A 22,267-nucleotide genomic window follows, 5' to 3' on the forward strand; every position below is an offset into this window, starting at 1 on the left:
GTTTATTTGTTGTGAAAATACTAAAGACATTTTTCAGTGCATGTGCACTTTGGACATGAATTTTTTTTTTGCCATTATGTTTATTTGTTGTGAAAATGCTAAAGACATTTTTCAGTGCATGTACACTTGTCAACATAATATTTTTTGCCAGTCTGTTTATTTGTTCTGAATATGCTAAAGAATTTTTTCAGTGCCTGTGCACTTTATCTGTCAAAAAGTTTGTATATACTTTTTTCTGATTTGCTACTATGTTTAGTATTCACATTTTGTCCTTGTCTGATATATTTTGTACTTAGTGCGTGTGCACAACATTTAAATATTCTGTAAGTTGTAGGATTTTGTTAATTAAGGAAAAATTTTGCCGCGCTTGGCAAGTCCAAATGACTCACCATCGCTGCCAAATTTTTGCCCCCCGAGTGGAGGGTTATGAAACACGTATGTAACGCAGCAGCGATGGCGAGGCATTGTAGCATCTGTGACCAGAGAGTATGCGCTTGACCGCGCGAGTGTTGCGAGCGGTTCTCAGTCAGTAGTAGTCTTTGCGAGTTAGTTGTCGCTATGCAGAGTAGCAGTCAGTCAGTCGTTGCGAGTCTGTAGCTCTGTCTAGTTGAGAGCAGTACTCAGTCTGTAGTCGTCATGCAGAGCGGTCGGTCAGTAGTAGCAGCCCAGTGCGGTTGTGTGATGTAGGCGGTCGGCAACAATGGTCAAGATGAGGAATAAGGTATACTGTTAATTAATATAATCATTAGATAATGAAAAATTTTATTTATTGTAATTATTCTCCAACAAGTCTCCCAATAATAATTTTTTATTTCAAAAGCATTTTCTCAAAAGTTTAATTTTTTTGAACTAAAGATCTCGTTGCACTTCCCATTTCATTCCACTTCTTTTTGAAGAAAAATTCCACTAGAATTACAAAAAAAAAGGAGAATATTATTATTTGCAATGCAGTTCCTCCAAGTGGTGCGCAACAACAAGAGCAGATATGTGACATCCATTTATTCTGAGGTAAGACTTTAATTCTGATTGTTTTTACACAGGGCCAAAGACCGATATTTCGGTTTAATTGAATTTTCTTGTCACTGAATGGACTTTAATTTTTTGAAGGATTTATATTTGAGTCAGATTGCGAATTTCACATTTTTGTTGCCATTGTCAGTACATTTGATTGTGGGCAGGTTACGCTTAGAGCAGTGTCCACTAGCATTCTTAAATAATATTGCCCATACTTTTTCAAAAATATTGTGGGGAGGTTACACTTGGCTCCCATTTCTATTAAGTATTGCTATATTTTCTCTTAAAAAAATTGCGGTGGGGAGGTTACACTTCTTTTATTTGCCAAAAACGTTCAATCAGTTGACCTTTACTTAGTCAAAGAACAATGTTGTACTGCAGCAAGTCAGAATCCACCGAATCACACTCAGAAAGAAAATCTTTGAACTGTGTGTCCTATAAGAGCTGAACGAAGCCTCATAAAATTAATCAACTTGTTCTGCTTGTTCCTTACTTCTATCTGATTCACGCTAAGTGTTCCACAAAGGATTACCTGGTGAATTATGCACTGATAAGGTAGCAGCCCAGTGTTCTTATCTTTGTTTCTCTTTATTAGTCGTTTCTCTTTGCGGATGGTCGCTGGGGCCGTCTCAGTTGAAAGAGACACCACTTTATCATAACGAATGTTTCATTTTGTCATGAAGTCATCAGAATTCTTGAATAAATCTTCTTCGCCAGTCTTGCCTCTCAATGGCAATATTGTTAGCAGTTCTTCCCTATAATCTTTACTTTCAACATCCAAAAATCTCACAAAAGTGGACATTTGTTCTTCATCAAGAACGTCGCATGATTCATCTGGTCCTATGGCGTAGCAGGGCGCCTTCTGTAGAAGTTCCAGCAAACTACTTCTATTGCCAGCAACTAAAATTTCGGTCCTTCTTGTATTACTTCTTGCCAACAATGGAATACTTTGAATTGCGGCAACAATGTCCTTTTTCTCTTCAAAAAGTGCCACAGCCACTTCCAATATACATTTTTTTACCGTTTCAGAGTATGAAAATGGCTTCTGGTGTTTATTAAGCTTACAACACACACGCATCGCTGCTTCTGCAGATTTTTCTTACTCTTTCATATAGCGAACTAGGAATGTCGTGCTTCTCTCTTTTTTTTTAAAAAAAAAATGAAGAAGCTTGATATGCATGGAACTTTTCTTGACGAAATTCTCTACCTACAGGAAAATTTTTATCGAAGTGCTGATGATTTGTTTAGTAGTGTCGCTTTAAACTAGTACTTGTAACAAGAGCAACAGTTCTGTTGCATACGAGGCAAACTGGAACAGCTCCAGGGGTATTAGTTAGCGTAAAACAATATTGTCCAGCCCACTCAGCCAAAAACTTCCTATTTTCACTATCAATTTCACTCTTTCTAGGATCCATGTCGACGCAAAAGAAATGTTATAAGCCTCGACAATTACGAAACGCTCTGTACGAGATCGCAAACAAGTACTGACAAAGTAGTGATAAAATTTGCGCACTGTAATTAGATTCCTTCTTCCTAAAAATATCGGCGCCCGGCACCGAGCACGTGCCAGGGCACCGAAGGGGAGTTACTTCCGTGTCACAGTGCGTGCTGCTGCGAACTGAAGGAGCCGCCCTGCAAAGGAGGCGCCACGTTGCCTAAGATCGCCGCCGCTGAGTGAATTCGCCCAAAGTCTCAGGAAGTGGCTTGAAGCTGTCGTTCAAGTTACGAGCATCAAAAATGGTATTTAGATGAATGTGCCTTCTCCGATGTAATAGGGATTTCAGAGGCTGCCAGAGTCTGAAATTGATTTATAAAATTTCTTTGCTCATTAAATAAGATTCTAGTGTTGTACTCGTGGGTACAGAGCTTCTGTGTTGATCGACACAACACGCAGCGCTGACCGGCCTTCCGTTCCCGCTCTTCAACGCACTCCCTCCGCTGTACAGCACAGCAACTACGTATATATGACGATGCTATGCTGATTATATTTATATGTTTTGACGATGCCATTATGGCCTTATCACTTTAGGGCATGGCGTAAAAAAGATCTGAGGATGGTCATTAAGGACTGAAACCGGTCATCGTCTAAAGAATTCATATTGTGATCACAGACTGGAATAGAAAATATTTGACGGTATTGGATCACTGTCTGTATACGCGCAGTTGATGAAACTAGGTATTTACCGATTATTGACCATTAAGAATTCTAACTACTCTGCAATTAATAATGCCTACAGAAGAAATCAAAAGTTTGGCGCCCCATCATTCCGCCATGAACGAAAATGTAATATTACAAATACAAGTGCGACAGACTATTAATAAGACGATAAATGTAAAATACCTGCGCGAGAGATAAATACTTGGGAATTTAAGCATTTCCGTGCGAACTCTATAACAAAGATATACAGACTGTATTAAGCTACGGCAAAGAGATAATTATTCTATGTTGGACATTGGAAGAGAGATGTTCTATGTCGGATAGAGGGGAGATTGTCGGAATCCGCCATTAAAGCAGTAATCTATGTTTTATGGTACTGAAGAAAATAAGTACATATAAAAGCACAAAAGGAGTATCAGTTGTGTAGAGTTCATAACCCTTAATCATTTCAAAAGAAATATTCAGTGATTATAAAGACGCAAGTCATTCTGAAGTGTTGTGGGGTTTGATGGTGGGAACCTGCAGTTTTACACGGTTTTGGGATTCGTCGAGAATATTTCTCCGAAGGCCTAAATAATTTCAGGAACTAAAGTTGGGCGCCACGTTCCATACACATGACACAGCTTAGCACTTGGCTGTACCGATCGATTTCCGTAGAGCGATAAATTATCTTTAGCGATTTCAAGTGGAGAAGTACCAGCAAGCAGACTCAACGAGATCTGCTGCTGCGAAACGCATGCGGTATTACCGTATTCTTTAACTTACGGAGAACAGTAAGCAATATAGACTTCATAACCACCGCAAACTTAATTAAGAGGACTCAACTTAAATAAAAGGAGCAAACAGTGAAAAGGAATCGCTAAACTAAACCATAAATAAAAATCAATTAATAATAATATACAATCAAATTAATAAAACGCTCATTAAATAATAGAGAGAATAAAAATAAGAACTTTAAACTAACCTCCAAATCTCTGAACACAGTATTCTCACTGGTCAACGTTCTTGTGACACATTACTCGTTCTCCATGTGTGCCTTTTCAAAGACATTCGATTCTACTTCATGTTTCTGTATGACAATGCGCGACCGCACCAAACGGCGCAGGTGGAATAGCGCTTGTAATGAGAGGATATTTGGCGAACGGGCTGCCCTGCCAATGTCTCATCGAGCACATGTGGGATGCGGTGAGGAGGGATACTGCATCAAATCTGCATGAAACTTCCTGGCAGATTAAAACTGTGTGCCCGACCGAGACTCGAACTCGGGACCTTTGCCTTTCGCGGGCAAGTGCTCTACCAACTGAGCTACCGAAGCACGACTCACGCCCGGTACTCACAGCTTTACTTCTGCCAGTACCTCGTCTCCTACCATCCAAACTTTACAGAAGCTCTCCTGCGAACCTTGCAGAACTAGCACTCCCGAAAGAAAGGATATTGCAGAGACATGGCTTAGCCACAGCCTGGGGGTTGTTTCCAGAATGAGATTTTCACTCTGCAGCGGAGTGTGCGCTGATATGAAACTTCCTGGCAGATTAAAACTGTGTGCCCGACCGAGACTCGAACTCGGGACCTTTGCCTTTCGCGGGCAAGTGCCCTACCAACTGAGCTACCGAAGCACGACTCACGCCCGGTACTCACAGCTTTACTTCTGCCAGTACCTCGTCTCCTGCCTTCCAAACTTTACAGAAGCTCTCCTGCGAACCTTGCAGAACTAGCACTCCTGAAAGAAAGGATATTGCGGAGACATGGCTTAGCCACAGCCTGGGGGATGTTTCCAGAATGAGATTTTCACTCTGCAGCGGAGTGTGCGCTGATATGAAACTTCCTGGCAGATTAAAACTGTGTGCCCCACCGAGACTCGAACTCGGGACCTTTGCCTTTCGCGGGCAAGTGCTCTACCAACTGAGCTACCGAAGCACGACTCACGCCCGGTACTCACAGCTTTACTTCTGCCAGTACCTCGTCTCCTGCCTTCCAAACTTTACAGAAGCTCTCCTGCGAACCTTGCAGAACTAGCACTCCTGAAAGAAAGGATATTGCGGAGACATGGCTTAGCCACAGCCTGGGGGATGTTTCCAGAATGAGATTTTCACTCTGCAGCGGAGTGTGCGCTGATATGAAACTTCCTGGCAGATTAAAACTGTGTGCCCGACCGAGACTCGAACTCGGGACCTTTGCCTTTCGCGGGCAAGTGCTCTACGAACTGAGCTACCGAAGCACGACTCACGCCCGGTACTCACAGCTTTACTTCTGCCAGTACCTCGTCTCCTGCCTTCCAAACTTTACAGAAGCTCTCCTGCGAACCTTGCAGAACTAGCACTCCTGAAAGAAAGGATATTGCGGAGACATGGCTTAGCCACAGCCTGGGGGATGTTTCCAGAATGAGATTTTCACTCTGCAGCGGAGTGTGCGCTGATATGAAACTTCCTGGCAGATTAAAACTGTGTGCCCGACCGAGACTCGAACTCGGGACCTTTGCCTTTCGCGGGCAAGTGCTCTACCAACTGAGCTACCGAAGCACGACTCACGCCCGGTACTCACAGCTATACTTCTGCCAGTACCTCGTCTCCTACCTTCCAAACTTTACAGAAGCTCTCCTGCGAACCTTGCAGAACTAGCACTCCCGAAAGAAAGGATATTGCGGAGACATGGCTTAGCCACAGCCTGGGGGTTGTTTCCAGAATGAGATTTCCACTCTGCAGCGGAGTGTGCGCTGATATGAAACTTCCTGGCAGATTAAAACTGTGTGCCCGACCGAGACTCGAACTCGGGACCTTTGCCTTTCGCGGGCAAGTGCTCATTCTGGAAACAACCCCCAGGCTGTGGCTAAGCCATGTCTCCGCAATATCCTTTCTTTCGGGAGTGCCAGTTCTGCAAGGTTCGCAGGAGAGCTTCTGTAAAGTTTGGAAGGTAGGAGACGAGGTACTGGCAGAAGTAAAGCTGTGAGTACCGGGCGTGAGTCGTGCTTCGGTAGCTCAGTTGGTAGAGCACTTGCCCGCGAAAGGCGAAGGTCCCGAGTTCGAGTCTCGGTCGGGCACACAGTTTTAATCTGCCAGGAAGTTTCATATCAGCGCACACTCCGCTGCAGAGTGGAAATCTCATTCTGAAATCTGCATGCTTCAACGCAATTGTCAACCGCACTGGGGTTGGAATGGAACGCCCTTCCCACGACAACTCCTTCCAAGTCTCGTGGCCATCATGGGAGGACGTTACAGAGTATGCATTACCACCCTTAAGGATCACATGTCCTATTAAGAACCATGTACCTCCATTTGTAATTCCCAGCCGGCCATCATAAATCGGGTTGACTTTAATGTAATTATGAATAAAAGTGTCATTCCTGTTCAACTCATTTCGTACTTCTTTCTGTTAACTTCTGTTCTATACTGTAGCAATTCTTTCCATGTATAGTCCGAGTTTCATCGAGCTGTGTCACTTGGTAATGGCACATAAAGCGAGAGTTACTTCCTTCCTTCAGTTTTGCACACCAATGTATTACCACTGCATGATCAGTCTTTCTGGAATCCACTTTGTGCATCTAACAGGATAACGTTTGTTGTGGTTCTGGCCGGCCAGTGTGGCCGAGCGGTTCTAGGCGCTTCAGTCTGGAACCGCGCGACCGCTACAGTCGCATGTTCGAATCCTGCCTCGGGCATGAATGTGTGTGATGTCCTTAGGTTAGTTAGGTTTAAATAGTTCTAAGTTCTAGGGGACTGATGACCTCAGATGTTAAGTCCCACAGTGCTCAGGGCCATTTTTTGTTGTGGTTCTGTACGGCTATTTTCAACACACATCAAAAAAAGTTTTGCACCACCCCAGTTCCCAGTACTCTTGAAGATAGACGTTGATTGTGGATATTGTATCACAAAAAGAGTCCCTTTGACAATTCAGAGATGTCAGTAAACCCGCCCAAAGATGTAAAGAACCATGCATGAGCAGCGCCTATTAGACGGAGGGGGTCCGACAGCCGATCAGTTCCAGTCAGTCTTGCGGTTCGATCGCGTCCGCATTGTTACTTTTTGCCAGGAATGGTTCGCAACGAGGGAAGTGTCCAGGCCTCTCGGAGTCAACAAAAGCGATGTTGTTCGGACATAGAGGAGATACAGAAAGACAGGAACTGTCGATGACATGCCTCATTCAGGCCGTCTAAGGCCTACTAGTGCAGTGGGTGACCGCAACCTACGGGTTAAGGTTCGGAGGAAACATGACAGCAACACCATCATGTTGAATAATGCTTTTCGTGCACCTACAGGACGTCGTGTTACGACTCAAACTGTGCGCGATAGGCTGCATGGTGCGCAACTTCACTCTCGACGTTCATGGCGAGGCCCATCTTTGCAAACATTACATCATGCAGCCCCGGTTCCCCCCGATAGTTGAGTGGTCAGCGTGACAGATTGCCTTCCTACGGGTCCGGGTTCGATTCCCGGCTGGGTCGGAGATTTTCTCCAGTCAGGGACTGGGTGTAGTCTTCGTCATCATTTCATCCCATCCGGCGCGCAGGTCGCCCAATGTGGTGTCGAATGTAATAAGACCTACACCAAGGCGGCCGAACCTGCCCCGTAAGGGGCATCCCGGCCAATGACGCCAAACGCTAATTTCCATTTTACCATGCAGTCCGGTAGAGGTGGGCCCAACAACATGCCGAATGGACCGCTCAGGATTGGCATCTCGTTCTCTTCACGGATGAGTGTTGCATATGCCTTCAACCAGACAATCGTCGGAGAAGCGTTTGGAGGCGACCCAGTCAGGCTAAACGCCTTAGACGCACTGTCCAGCGAGTACACCAAGGTGGAGGTTCCCTGCTGATTTGGTGTAGCATTATGTGGGGCCAACGTACGCCGCTCGTGGTATGGAAGGTCCCATAACGCCTGTACGATACGTGAGTGCCATCCTCTGACCGATTGTGCAACCATATCGGCAGCATATTGGCGAGGCATTCGTCTTCATGGACGACAATTTGCGGCCCTATCGGGCACATCTTGTGAATGACTTCCTTCAGGATAACGACATCGCTCGACTAGAGTGGCCAGCATGTTCCCCAGACATGAACGCTATCAAACAGGTCTGGGATAGATTGAAAAGGGATGTTTACGGATGACGTGACCCACCAACCATTCTGAGGGATCTACGCCGAATCGCCATTGTGGAGTGGGACAACATGGAATGACAGTGCCTTGATCAACTTGTGGACAATATGCGACGACGAATACAGGCATGCATCAGTACAAGGGGACGTTCTACTCGGTATTAGAGGTACCAGTGTGTACAGCAATCTGAACGACCACCTCTGAAGGTCTCGCTGCATGGTGGTACAACATGCGATGTGTGGTTTTCATGAGCAATAATAAGTGCGGAAATGATGTTTGTGTTCATATCTACTCCAATTTTCTGTACAGGCTCCGGAAGTCACGGAACCGAGGTGATGCAAAACTTTTTTTGATGTGTGTATTTTCGCAAATATATTACAGGCTGAATTTAGTGGGCTAGTCCCTCTACAATTTGAACAGTTGTTTCTTTCAACTATTTTAAAAATTAACGTAAGTTCTGTTATACTCCAAGTGTTCCGTACTTTACACCAGTGCCAATATTCACTAAATAAACGTAATAATCTAAAATCGCTCGTATCGCTTCCAGAGGATTCCATCCATACTGGCTTCTCTACATTATACACAGTCTCGGAGCTAATCAGTCCGTATGAGAGGCGGATAACCACGACACCCTACTCAGTCGCGCTATCCCCGTGTTGCTATTACGCATCGTAAAGTAGACGCCTTCGGCGCCGGAGATAACGAAGTACTACGCCGGCGAAGCACGCTGCGCAGCTCAAAAAGGAATAACCGTGCGCGAGGTATAGCTGATAAGCCGGCGGGGTGCGGAACACGGCTACGGTAATTGCTTCCGGAATAAAGCGGAGGCCGCACGGGGGCGGTCTTTGTGTCGGCGGCGGTGAAACCGCACGATATCGACTTACAGCTTTATTAAGACTCATGAATATTTCGCGGCAAATTTACACGCCCGCCGCAGGAGATTACTGTCGCAGTCGCGTGTTTGTCTTTGTGCGTCGAGTGGGCTGTTGCGCGCCGTTGTCCCCGAACACAACGGAGGCTGCGGTCTCCGTGAGGAGACGTAAGGCGACTACCGCCGTAAGGCCGGCATTAACTGTAAGCACTCGACCGCTGCGAAGGAATCAGCTCACACCCCGCAAAGACTGGGTAGCCCAGAAACTTTCGGGTACTCCCACTGTAAGCTATTTTCGTTAAAGTGTTGCGTCACCGGGTCGGAGACAGTTTGCAGAAATGTCGGCTGTTTCTACTACATCCAATCGTATTGTTGAAATTACCGGATTCACTATGTCCAACTCTATATCACAAAACTCTAAGGCAATTATTTCCGCGTCTCCGTATGCGTACTATAATTAAATTTCTGCAGTGCATGAATAGGGATGGGGACAGTGGCCATCCTAAGGCAATTTGAATTTTCACCAAAACATGATTTTTGACAGAAGTCTGACGCTTACACATTTAGAATCTACATATTATAAGCTATCACGCTATATAAATGTCAGTAATATGTAGGAACTATGACAACGTGGTCACAGCCACCGCAACAGCAACCAGTGTTGGTTGTTCTGACTTTAGAATGTACTTTCTGGGCATCTCGATACCCTTGCAACTAGAGTTGCGCTCTACCAAAGCTACCGTCCGGTCGTTTTGGTTCAATACATAAACGCCGTAGTAAATGGTAGGATTACGATAGTATTGGCAGCGCTGGTAGGTGAAAATAACATAAATGAAAGTGAGAGAGAGAAACTGGGAGCCGACGACTTCTCTTCGCTTTTTGTTTATTTGTTTTGCGCATATTTAAAGCCGCATGTTGTCCAGTGTTGTTCTGTTACGTATTCTGTATCTTATTTCGTTTTATAAGTAATAAAAATTAGTTGATAGCGTAACGTCTGCGGTTTTATCTAACCAAAGCAATTAATTTTGATGCAAGTACAGTCTAAGTGCATAAATAGAAAAAGCTGTATATAATTATTGTAGTTTTTTGTACTGAATACAACGTTCTTGATCATGATCAGAGGAAATACTTTCCTGTTATCATTGATAAATGCAAAAGTTGTTTGTGAATAACAGAAACGTGTTTTATAAAGCTCGATGAAGTACTGAAACGATGTTTGATACGTTTTTGTTTTGCGAGTTTTTAAAATTTTAACTTGTGCTTGAGCAAATTTCGTTCTACAACGTTATATTATAATTCTGTATTTTTTATTTTATTTTTACTACATCATCCATCAGTTTCAAGTTAAGTATCATCAATTTTCGAGTAAAACTTGAATTAAATATCGGTAATTTCAATTTTGCTGTAAATACTGCTTATTTTTAAGTAACAGACAGAAATATAACGATGAAAAACAAAAATGTTCCATAGGTTATTCCTACAGTAGTTCTACAACACTGCTACTATCTGAAACAATACCAAGCGGATGGAGCAGCTAGTTTTTCAACTGCATTTTTGTATTATGTAAAACAGAACAGGGACGGTTTCAAATAATGTAGTTTAATTAATTAAAAATCATCACATAGAGATATAATGACCGAGAATACCTTTGTATCTAAAAAGATTTCAAAGTCGATCTAGTGTACAGGACGTTTCAAAAAGATTGGCAGCGCGGAGTGGCCGCTTGGTTAGAGGGGCCATGCAATGCACTGATTGCGCCCCCCCCCCCCCCCCCCCCTCCAGAGGTTCGAGTCCTCCCTCGGGCATGGGTGTGTGTGTGTTGTTCTTAGCATAAGTTAGTTTAACTTAGTTTAAGCATTGTGTAAGTCTAGAGACCGATGACCTCAGCAGTTTGGTCCCTTAGGAACTGATACACATTTGAACATTTCAAAAAGAAGATTTCAAGACTCCACATTTATTGATAAAAACATACGAGGGGCATGGGTTGAATTGCAAAATACTCAAAAAGTCTTAAAGTTTTACCTACTGTATTGCAAATGCTGAACGTGTCCACCTGCTGTAGAACGAACAACCCCCAGACTAAAGCTAAAGTCGCCATAAACTTCGCACAAAGTTTGTTTTTACAGAAAGCATGGCGGCCTTTAGTCTGTTCTTCACTTCTATGTCATGTGCTAAAGTGTAGTTCAACACGATTTCCTTCGCATATCTCCACAAGAAAAAATCGCGTGAGGTCATGTCTGGCGATCATGGACGCAAAGAATACAGGGCAGTGTCTCGGGGTCCCGTGCGCCCTATCCAGCGTTGAGGCAGAATGTAATTGCGAAACTGACGTGAGTTGTGACAGTGTGGTGGAGCTCCTTCGTATTGGAAAATGAAGTCATTGTAGTCCTCCTCAAGTCGTGGAAAAAGCCAATTGTGCAGCATCTGATGATAGCTGATTTAAGTCACTGTGTTTTCCTCGAAAAGGAACTTTTTCACGTAAAATGACACAAAAAAGATTCACTTACGTAATTCACTTTTTGGAGTCCCTGTAAGTGCACGTTATTTCGATTCACTTCACCGCTAATATGAAATGTTGCTTTAACATTGGAAATTAACCATGGTGAAAGTGTCTTCTAGCAGAGCATTGTTGAAGTCCCTTTTTCTTTCATCACCGACCGGAAGAGCTTGCACTATTTGTAGTCAGTATGGTTCAAATGGCTCTAAGTACTATGGGACTTGACATCTGAGGTCATCAGTCCCCTAGACTTAGAACTACTTAAACCTAACTAACCTAAGGACAGTATACACATCCATGTCCGAGGCAGGATTCAAACCTGCGACCGTAGCAGCTGCGCGCTTCTGGACTGAAGCGCCTAGAACCGCTCGGCCACAGCGGCCAGCGTAGTCAGTATGGTTTATAGACCAAACAACGCTTTACCGCTCGCCAGACAGACGTATGAAGCATCACTGCGCGGCGAGCAGACTTTCGTGGATTCCACCCAAACGTTTGTCGAACTCTTTCCACCATGTCATCAGAATTGCGAGGTCCATCTGGACTCTTACCTTTGCACAAGCAGCCTGTATCTTCAGAATGGTGATACCAGCGACGAATGTTTTTCGGTGCAGGCGGATCAATGTCAGAACGCCGACGAAGAGCACACTGGATCGAAATCAGTGAACTCCTTGCAAATTGCAGCACACAAAAAGCCTTGTGTTGAGCGGACGCCATGTTACTTCTGACTGACTGCAAACTAAGAAGACGTATTGACTGACATCTAAAGGCGACTTTCTGTGACTCTAGGCCACGTCCATTCACATAAAACACGTTTCCTTGCCTGTACGTCCCTTGTTTCGTGATTATTACTGTCAAAAATCGGGTCATTGTTTGAAACACGCTGTATAAATCGTGATAATGGAAGTAACTAACTGTTATTGGAGTGAACGTTTATATGGTAAGAAAGTATTACCTACGTATAAGTATGGTAACGGGTATCATATAAATGACTTATCTTACATGGGATGACTGGAATCAGAAAAGTTTTACTAAAAACTGATGGAACAAGACTCCTCTGTCATACTCATTGACAAGAGTGATCACTTCTCAGTAGGCGGAAAAACTGTTCGGAGCAATAAATATGCAATAATCACTTTCCCTGGCATAGTCACTTCACTCCACCTTCCCCTGAGAATTTAGTTGACCCTTTCGTGATGTAGTCCCAATAGAAGACTATCGGACTATCAGACAGACGCGATTACCTGTCTAAAATATAAGCAACATACAACTTAGCTGCCCTTGACAACATCAAAATAATCCTTTCTAAATAGAGGAATTGGAAACATTGATGTTGTTGTTGTTGTGGTCTTCAGTCCTGAGACTGGTTTGATGCAGCTCTCCATGCTACTCTATCCTGTGCAAGCTTCTTCATCTCCCAGTACCTACTGCAACCTACATCGTTCTGAATCTGCTTAGTGTATTGATCTCTTGGTCTTGATATTTTTTTGATATATCGTCAGTAACTCTGGCAGTACCAAAGGGAGTGGGAGTACTTTACGCCAACCTTTTGAAACATTGCAATCTAGTCATGTACTTCGTATTTTCAAATTTTGGAGAAAATATTATTGTTGCTAATGATTTCTTGTACCAGATTCCGTAATTGTTAAATATTTTTCATTAAAACTTAACTCAAAAAACTCATTTCTTACAGTTAATAGTGAATATTACTTTTCGCAACAAAAGTCACATTCGTATTTTCAGGGTTTTGACCCTCCTTACGTATCTATACGCGTTGGTGCTGCTAAAAGGTGCTGAAAAATATTTTCCGGTTCTGGACCCTACTTGTGGATCAGTACCTGTTTAAAGAGTATGTTGTTAATATATGATAAGAACACTTAACGAAATTTGCTTTTTTATGTTTTTGTGGGTGGCATAAAATACCCGCCCCTCCGCCTCCTTGGTATTACACTTGAAAGAAAATGCATCGATACTGCAATGCAATACACTGTATCGGAAAAAAATATCAATTCATTTTTAAGAATGTAGGTCTCCAGGCTTTCGTGGCAGTTGTCACTGAAGGTAAAACCTTCTGGGTTTATATGCCGCAACAGGCACCACTTGAACTTTTTTAAATGTCAACCGCTAGCATTGAGTCGAACGTAGAGTGGATGAAATGTACGCCATTCCACGATGCTTCAACTCCGCGCCAGATTTTGTCATCGCTGTGTTTGGCGATTGGTTGCTTGCCGGTACCTCGGCAATCCATGACCAGATGTTTCGTGCTGTGGTGACGAGTGCAACAGGAGGAAATAGCAACCCGCACAACATACAGCATGGCGGAAATTCTGACTGGCCCGCTTACTAGCAGACCGACAGAGGGCAACACCGGTGGCGTTCCCAGGAGAAACTCCAAGGTTCGCGCGCAGCCCCAATTACCGCACGTAGACCGAACTATTTCCTACTTCCTCCAAAACTAAGTTTGGGCCAATCAAACAGAAGTGTCATTCCACGAGTTGAACACTTAGGCCGGTGCCGCGATGGCCGTCAGCCTCTGTCTCGCCTATATTAATTCCCTTGAGATCCTGGAAATACATGCACTACCTTCCTCAACTCGCATCCCGTGCCAACTCATCCTCTTCCCACACCTTCTTCTCTTCCTAGAGCATCCTAGAATACGATACACAAATCGCAAAACCCAGTGCAAGCACCTAATTTCCCACCCACCAATCATCAATCCAGGTGCTCTGCTGCGCCACTACATCCATATTCCACCTTCCCTGCATCTCCATCCTCTCCCACTGGAATTTTAACCAACTCCCACTAACCGATGATTTAATCTGTCCTGAAATATACCCTTCTATCCAGTTCTAATCACGACTCTCCACCTCACACCACCCTCCAATTTTCTCCTTCCCCCTTCATCCACTTTGCTGACTTCTAGTCGCTACCTGCGGTTCTTCAGGGCCTCATGGTCATACTCATCATCGCACCTTCATTATGACAATTTTTTCGTGTGTCATCTCGCATTTCCATTACACCATGGCATCATTCACGTTCAAGAGTAACTGTATTCCAACTGTAATGTAAAATCGTCAGGCGAGTTTTAAAAACCGTAAGTATTTTCATGTATATTTTATTAATCATAGTTTATTGTCTCTTGTTTTTATGTAAAAATCGTCACTATCGTCCACCTATGTATTTTTTTATAATATCATCTCTTATTGTCAACTTTTATATGTTTAAGCATTTTTAAATAGAGTTTTGTAACCTTTGCCTGAAGACTGGCGTTGACTGCTGCCAGCCCACCCCCGTTGTGGGGAACTGAATTAACAATAAAGAAAAAAAGTGGTAGCCAGTTCTAGGGTAATCAGCTGCATTGAGACGAGGCGCTACCGCGGTCAATTATTCTGCTCTTCGCCGTCACCGTGAAGGGGGACTGGTCAAACGGAACGCCGCCGAATGGAGAGGACTTGGTATTCTGTTTTGCTACATCTCCTACACTTGGGAAGCGTCGGACTTAGTATTGCAACATTCATTCCTACAGGCTTTAAGGGCTTCACACTGTGACTGTTACTCTTTGGAACGCAGATCGTTTGAGCATTCACTCAATCAAGAAAGATTTTATTTTTGTTCTGCAGAAGTCAGTTATTGTGTTCACCAAAAACCCGTGCGTTTATTACTTGTGTTGCAAATAAAACTGTTAACTGGTATACCGGGTGAACGTTTTGTGTGGTATAATCAAAGGAAGAAACGCATCAATTTCATTGGTAACATATTCAGAAAACATTCTGGACAGAGCAACAGTCGAACACCCTTAGTATCCAGTTAGGCCAGGACAGCACGACCAACGCAAAGTCATGCAGTAAGTTCTCGAAAGAAACATCGACGGTAGGGGCATACATCGATCTTAACAAGTCCTAAGTGTAAAGGTAGCTGTCCAAATCACCTGTTATGCGACCCACAGGTGATCGTGTTGCTTACCCAAGGGCACCATATATCATAACCGGAAGTGCTGGAACCCTGTACAATGATAGCGAATGTGTACCGACAACGTCCATACTCCACTGAACGTTCACACATGGATTTGTGCAGAGTGATGCAGTACGCGGAACCGAGACTCACCTGAAAAGACGACGTAGTGCCACTCCTGCATCCAGTGCTGTTACTTAGTTACTGCCTACCAATTTTTGAATAGAAATTCGTCAATAGAATACAAGGGGTTGCGCAGGAGAAATGAATTAAAACTAGACAGATTTAAAACTTGCTTCGCTACCTGATAGCCATTTCGTGTATTTGGGCAAATGTTCAAAAATTTTTGTTTCTGTACATCGAACTTATGATGAATTTGATTATCGAATATTGTGACAGTACAGTTAAAATTTCCGGCTCCTTGAAGAGGTACCTACATGCCGTCCGTGGGTGAACACCACATGTTATTATTATTGTTTACTTTCGTGCAATGAATACTTTGTTTCTAAGTGATGAGTTCCCACAGAAAATTATTATGTAAGACATTACTGAGTGGAAATATGGAAAATATTTTAGGAAGCTGAAACATATATTTCCAAGATTAACACTTATACGAGGAGCAAAAGAAGCTCGGTAGTATGCTTCTTCCCATTCATGTTTCTAATCAATATGCACACCTAAAAATGTGGAGTATTGTTTTTACTGACTCTCGCTCAGGCGCTGCATCAGTTGGTGGTATGACTCTAATTGTTGTGAAGAAATAGATGTAGTGTGTTTTTTTTTCAAAATTTATGTAGAGTCCATTTTTTTCTTAATAATTCTTTGGAAAATATTATTTACCAACTCTTTTGCTGCTTTCTCTTTGATGAGATTTATTATAACACTGGTGTCGTCTACAAAAATACCAACTTTGCTAGTTGAATGTTAGGTGGCAGGTCATTTACATATATATGGAATAGGAGTGGACCTATAATTGAAGCGTATGGCACACTTGGAGGGGGGGGGGGGGGGACCTATTATTGAACCTTATGGGACACCCTACGTGATTTTCTGTTTCCTCAGCCACTAATATTTTCTACCTTTCCGACACTGCATGAATTATTCAGCACAAACTTTTGCATTCTGTATGTTAAGGATGATTCAGACGATCAGTGCATAATGCCATCAGTTCCACAGTACTTGAATTTTTCTAAGAGAGTAACATGACCTACACAATTAAACGCCTTAGAAAGATGACAAAAATATCTATTGGCGGTATATTACTATTTAAGGCTTGTACTGTTAGATGATTGAAAGTGTAATGCTGTCTTTTGGCACACCACCGTCCATGCACCTCTCTTTGCCGCTGCCTTAAGGGAAGCCACAAGAATAGCCGCCATACTGCCAAACCATGGTGGTACAGACATCATAACACTGTTTTTGTGGCTACTTGTCCTGCTGCAGTCACGCCAGTTTCCTGATCCGGGTACGTGACCTGGCTCTGTAATACTGCATAGCTGAGCAAACAATATGTTTGTACTCTCAGGCGCAAGTCACGTGGGACTACTGAGACCCCGCGTGGCGTTGAGTATGGACCTCCTGAACGCATATTCTAACGACAGTCGAGGGAACCTGATCAACACATGGCACAGTAAACCGCTCACTGGATAGTCCGCAATCCTGCCGTATTTGTATTTCGGTAAGTGCTGCCGGACATTTCTCCTGTAAACAGAGGCATAATACGATCTTTCCACAAGTAATTAAAGTTCATACGCTATTGCTGAACTGGGTGTTGTGTGCTGTCCTTAGGTTAGTTAGGTTTAAGTAGTTCTAAGTTCTAGGGGACTGATGACCATAGATGTTAAGTCCCATAGTGCTCAGAGCCATTTGATTTGAGCTATTGCTGAACGAGAAATCCGCTCGGTAATCTTTATTTTATGCAAAATGTAGACTCATAACTTATTTCTACGAGTGTGATAAATGCTAATCACTTTCATATCCAAGCATATAGTACACGTCTCCATGCTGACGTCTGTTGTACGCCGTTTTCATGGTGTTACATGTTTATGATCAGCAGAGTACTGGGATTGGTATGTAGAACATTTCTGAGAGAACCGAGTTTCTTATCACTTATCGGAGATAAAGGTGATTCTCTTAACTAGACGACAAAGGAAAATACCTGTTGGATAAAATACTTAAATGTTTTGTGGCAATAGTTCTCGGGCAAGAAGTCGGAATGCGTTGGGAAATCCCTACAACATTTTATCTGCACGACTGACTTCCGTCTTCAGGGGTGACGAAGTTACTGCTGAACTATGATTAGAATTGTACTCTACCAAAACTACGGTTGGTGTAGTTCTTTGTGTATTTTACATCCTTACAGAATGTAAATTGCATTTTACAAGTAATAAACGTTAACTGATCGCGTAATTTCTGCGCGTTTATTTAACCAAGGCAATTACTTTTGAGGCAAGTACTCTTTACATGCGCGAACATAAAAACTTTGTATAATTATTCTTGTTATTTCGTATTCAATAGAACGTTCTTCATGATGATCAAATACAAGAGTTTCCTATTATTACTGATAAATGCAATTGTTTATGAATAACAGAAACATGTTTTATGTAAGTTCGACGAAGTGTTGAAGTGATATTTGATATTTTTATTTTGTGACAAATTTTTTAATTTTATTTTTCTTAAGATACTGCATTTCCTAGAACTGTGTAATAAATCTTCGGTTGTTTGCAGATGACGCTGTCGTTTATCGACTAATAAAGTCATCAGAAGATCGAAACAAACCGAAAAACGATTTAGAAAAGATATCTGAATGGTGGGAAAACTGGCATTTGAACCTAAATAACGAAAAGTGTGAGGTCATCCACATGAGTGCTAAAAAGAACTCGTTAAACTTCGGTTACACGATAAATCAGTCTAATCTAAAAGCCGTAAATTCAACTAAATATCTAGGTACTACAATTACGAACAACTTACATTGGAAGGAACACATAGAAAATGTTGTCTGGAAGGCTAACTAAAGACTGCGTTTTATTGGCAGGACACTCAGAAAATGTAACAGACCTGCTAAGGAGACTGCCTACACTATGCTTGTCCGTCCTCTTTTAGAATACAACTGCGCGGTGTGGGGTCCTTACCAGATAGAACTGTCGGAGTACGGCGAAAAAAATCAAGGAAAGGCGGCAGGTTTTGTATTATCGCGAAATATGGGAGAGAGTGTCACAGAAATGAAACAGGATTTGGGCTGGGCGTTATTAAAAGAAAGGCGTTTTTCGTTGCGGCGGAATATTATAACGAATTTCCAATCACCAACTTTCTCCTTCGAATGGGAAAATATTTTGTTGACACCGATCTACATAGGGAGGAACGATCACCATGATAAAATAAGAGAAATTAGAGCTCGTACGAAAAGATATAGGTGTCCATTCTTTCCGCGCGCGATACAAGATTTGAATAGCAGAGAATTGTGAAGGTGGTTCGATGAACCCTCTGCCAGGCACTTAAATGTGATTTGCAGAGTATCCATGTAGATGTAGATGTAGATGTAGAACCTCTGACTGAAACTTCAAAATGATTCAAGATGCCTACGGGGAGTCTGCCAGGTGCCTAAAATAATTTAATTATGGCCGCGAAGAGGTTAGTGATGAAGCCCACTCTGGACGGCCTTGAACAAGTTCAACGGCCGATAACGCGACCAGTATGTGTACGATGCTGAATGCCGACTCACGTAGGAGTGGTCGGTGGCTAGCGGATGAGCTGAAAACGTCAAATGTGACTGTGTTCAACATGCTTACCGATTATTTGAAAATGCACAAATTGTGTGCGAAATTGTTTAGAAAAGTGTTGAGTGACGTCCAGAAGCGCAACCGTTTGGAGATCGCGACAGAACTTGTGGAAAAGCTGAGAAGAGACCCAGGTTTTTTAGACGATGTCATCACTTCTGACGGACATGAGTTTTTTAGTGCGATCCAGAAACGAAGCGCCAAAGCTCAGAGTGGCACATTGCCACGTCTCCGAAGCCCAAGAAAGCAAGAATGAGCAAACCGAAAATGGAAACCGTGCCCATCACCTTCTTCGACGCGAAAGGTTTGATCTATTCGGAGTTCTTAGCTCAAGAAACGACTGTGAAGGCAACCTACTACCTCGGAGTGTTGAAAAGAGTAGCAGATCGCGTCTCCCGCACAAGGCACATGTCCACTTCAGTGTGGACGCTGCATCAGGACAACGCGCTGTGGCACATTGCTCTGATGATTTTGGAATTTCCAGCGAAGCGAAACCTGGAAACGCTGCCGCAGCCGCCTTACGATCCCGATGTGGCACCGAGCATCAAAACGAAGATGAAGGGGCGACATTTCGAAACACTGACGACATTCAAAAGGCGACGACGCGTGCTCTAAAGTAAATTCCAGTCACCGCCTTGCAAGGAGCGTACGAGACTTGGAGGAAACGCTGGAAGAAGTGTATCGCTGCTCAAGGCGACTACTTCGAAGAATTTTAATAGATACTACGATTCGCATCAACAAATTTTGTTGTACAGACACAATAGCATTGTTTTTTATCACATCTTGTACTCTTACTTTGTTTTTACTGCAACATCACTTTATTTCACGTTATAAATAACAATTTTCGTAAAACAATCTGAATTAAACATAGAAAATTTCAATTTCGCTATAAATACTGTTTATTTTTAAGTAACAGGCAGAATGACAACTACGTGGGACACAAATTTTCCCTTGCTTACGCGCCCCCTTATATATTCTCACTCGGTTTCTACGAGGGTTGGAACTTTAATAGTGGCAACTATTTATTTACAGCTCGTACGAAATAGATAAGTGTTTCAAAGTTTTACTGACCTTCTAAGTAGTCACCAGCGTTGTGTATAGCCCGTTGCCAGCGATCTGGAAATCGTAGGATACTCTTAGCAGTGCCAGTTGTGTTGACAGTTCGAGCCGCGCGGTCTATTGCCTGACGAATTTGTATCAGTTCTGAAGCGAATACCGTGAAGTGTTTCCTCCAGTTTAGAAATCGATTTGAACTTACAAGGGCTGAAGTCAGGGGAGTGCAGTAGGTTGGTTGGTTGGTTTTGGGGAAGGAGACCAGACAGCGTGGTCATCGGTCTCATCGGATTAGGGAAGGATGGGGAAGGAAGCCGGCCGTGCCCTTTCAGAGGAACCATCCCTGCATTTGCCTGGACGCCAAAATGGAAAATATTGAAATAAACGATATCGGAATTGAAAAACAACTGCTATCACTTAGTAGCGGAAAAGCATCCGGACCAGACGAGATACCCTTAAGATTCTACAGTGATTATGCTAAAGAACTTGCCCCCTTTCTATCAGCAATTTATCGTAGATCGCTGGAAGAACGTAAAGTACCTAGCGACTGGAAGAAAGCGCAGGTCGTTCCCATTTTCAAGAAGGGTCATAAATCAGATGCGAATAATTATAGGCCTATTTCGCTTACGTCAATCTGTTGTAGAATAATGGAACATGTTTTGTGTTCTCGTATTATGACGTTCTTAGATAATACAAATCTCCTTCATCATAACCAACATGGATTCCGCAAACAGAGATCATGTGAAACTCAGCTCGCCCTATTTGCCCAAGAAATTCACAGTGCCGTAGACACTGGCGAGCAGATTGATGCCGTATTCCTGGACTTCAGGAAGGCATTTGATACGGTTCCGCACTTACGTTTAGTGAAAAAAATACGAGCTTACGGAATATCGGACCAGGTTTGTGATTGGATTCAGGATTTCCTAGAAGAAAGAACACAACATGTCATTCTTAACGGTTCAAAATCTGCAGATGTAGAGGTAATTTCGGGAGTACCGCAGGGAAGCGTGATAGGACCTTTATTGTTTACAATATATATAAACGACTTAGTTGACAACATCGGTAGCTCCGTGAGGCTATTTGCAGATGACACGGTTGTCTACAAGAAAGTAGCAACATCAGAAGACTCGTACGTACTCCAGGAGGACCTGCAGAGGATTAATGCATGGTGCGACAGCTGGCAGCTTTCCCTAAACGTAGATAAATGTAATATAATGCGAATACATAGGGGCAGAAATCCATTCCAGTACGATTATGCCATAGGTGGTAAATCATTGGAAGCGGTAACGACCGTAAAATACTTAGGAGTTACTATCCGGAGCGATCTGAAGTGGAATGATCACATAAAACAAATAGTGGGAAAAGCAGGCGCCAGGTTGAGATTCATAGGAAGAATTCTAAGAAAATGTGACTCATCGACGAAAGAAGTAGCTTACAAAACGCTTGTTCGTCCGATTCTTGAGTATTGCTCATCAGTATGGGACCCTTACCAGGTTGGATTAATAGAAGAGATAGACATGATCCAGCGAAAAGCAGCGCGATTCGTCATGGGGACATTTAGTCAGCGCGAGAGCGTTACGGAGATGCTGAACAAGCTCCAGTGGCGGACACTTCAAGAAAGGCGTTACGCAATACGGAGAGGTTTATTATCGAAATTACGAGAGAGCACATTCCGGGAAGAGATGGGCAACATATTACTACCGCCCACATATATCTCGCGTAATGATCACAACGAAAAGATCCGAGAAATTAGAGCAAATACGGAGACTTACAAGCAGTCGTTATTCCCACGCACAATTCGTGAATGGAACAGGGAAGGGGGGATCAGATAGTGGTACAATAAGTACCCTCCGCCACACA

The 22,267-nt window shown here is 43.1% G+C and overlaps 1 protein-coding gene across 1 annotated transcript in view; it reads right to left on the reverse strand.

The window, feature by feature from the left end:
* The window catches only part of LOC124545866 (potassium channel subfamily K member 3-like), a gene marked incomplete at its 5' end in the record, with an annotated part of 322,017 nt that overhangs the window by 223,390 nt on the left and 76,360 nt on the right, over window positions 1-22,267 (reverse strand). The window lies entirely within an intron of this gene.

The sequence above is a fragment of the Schistocerca americana genome, chromosome 8 (assembly GCF_021461395.2).
Source record: "Schistocerca americana isolate TAMUIC-IGC-003095 chromosome 8, iqSchAmer2.1, whole genome shotgun sequence".
Taxonomy (NCBI): Eukaryota; Metazoa; Arthropoda; class Insecta; order Orthoptera; family Acrididae; genus Schistocerca; species Schistocerca americana.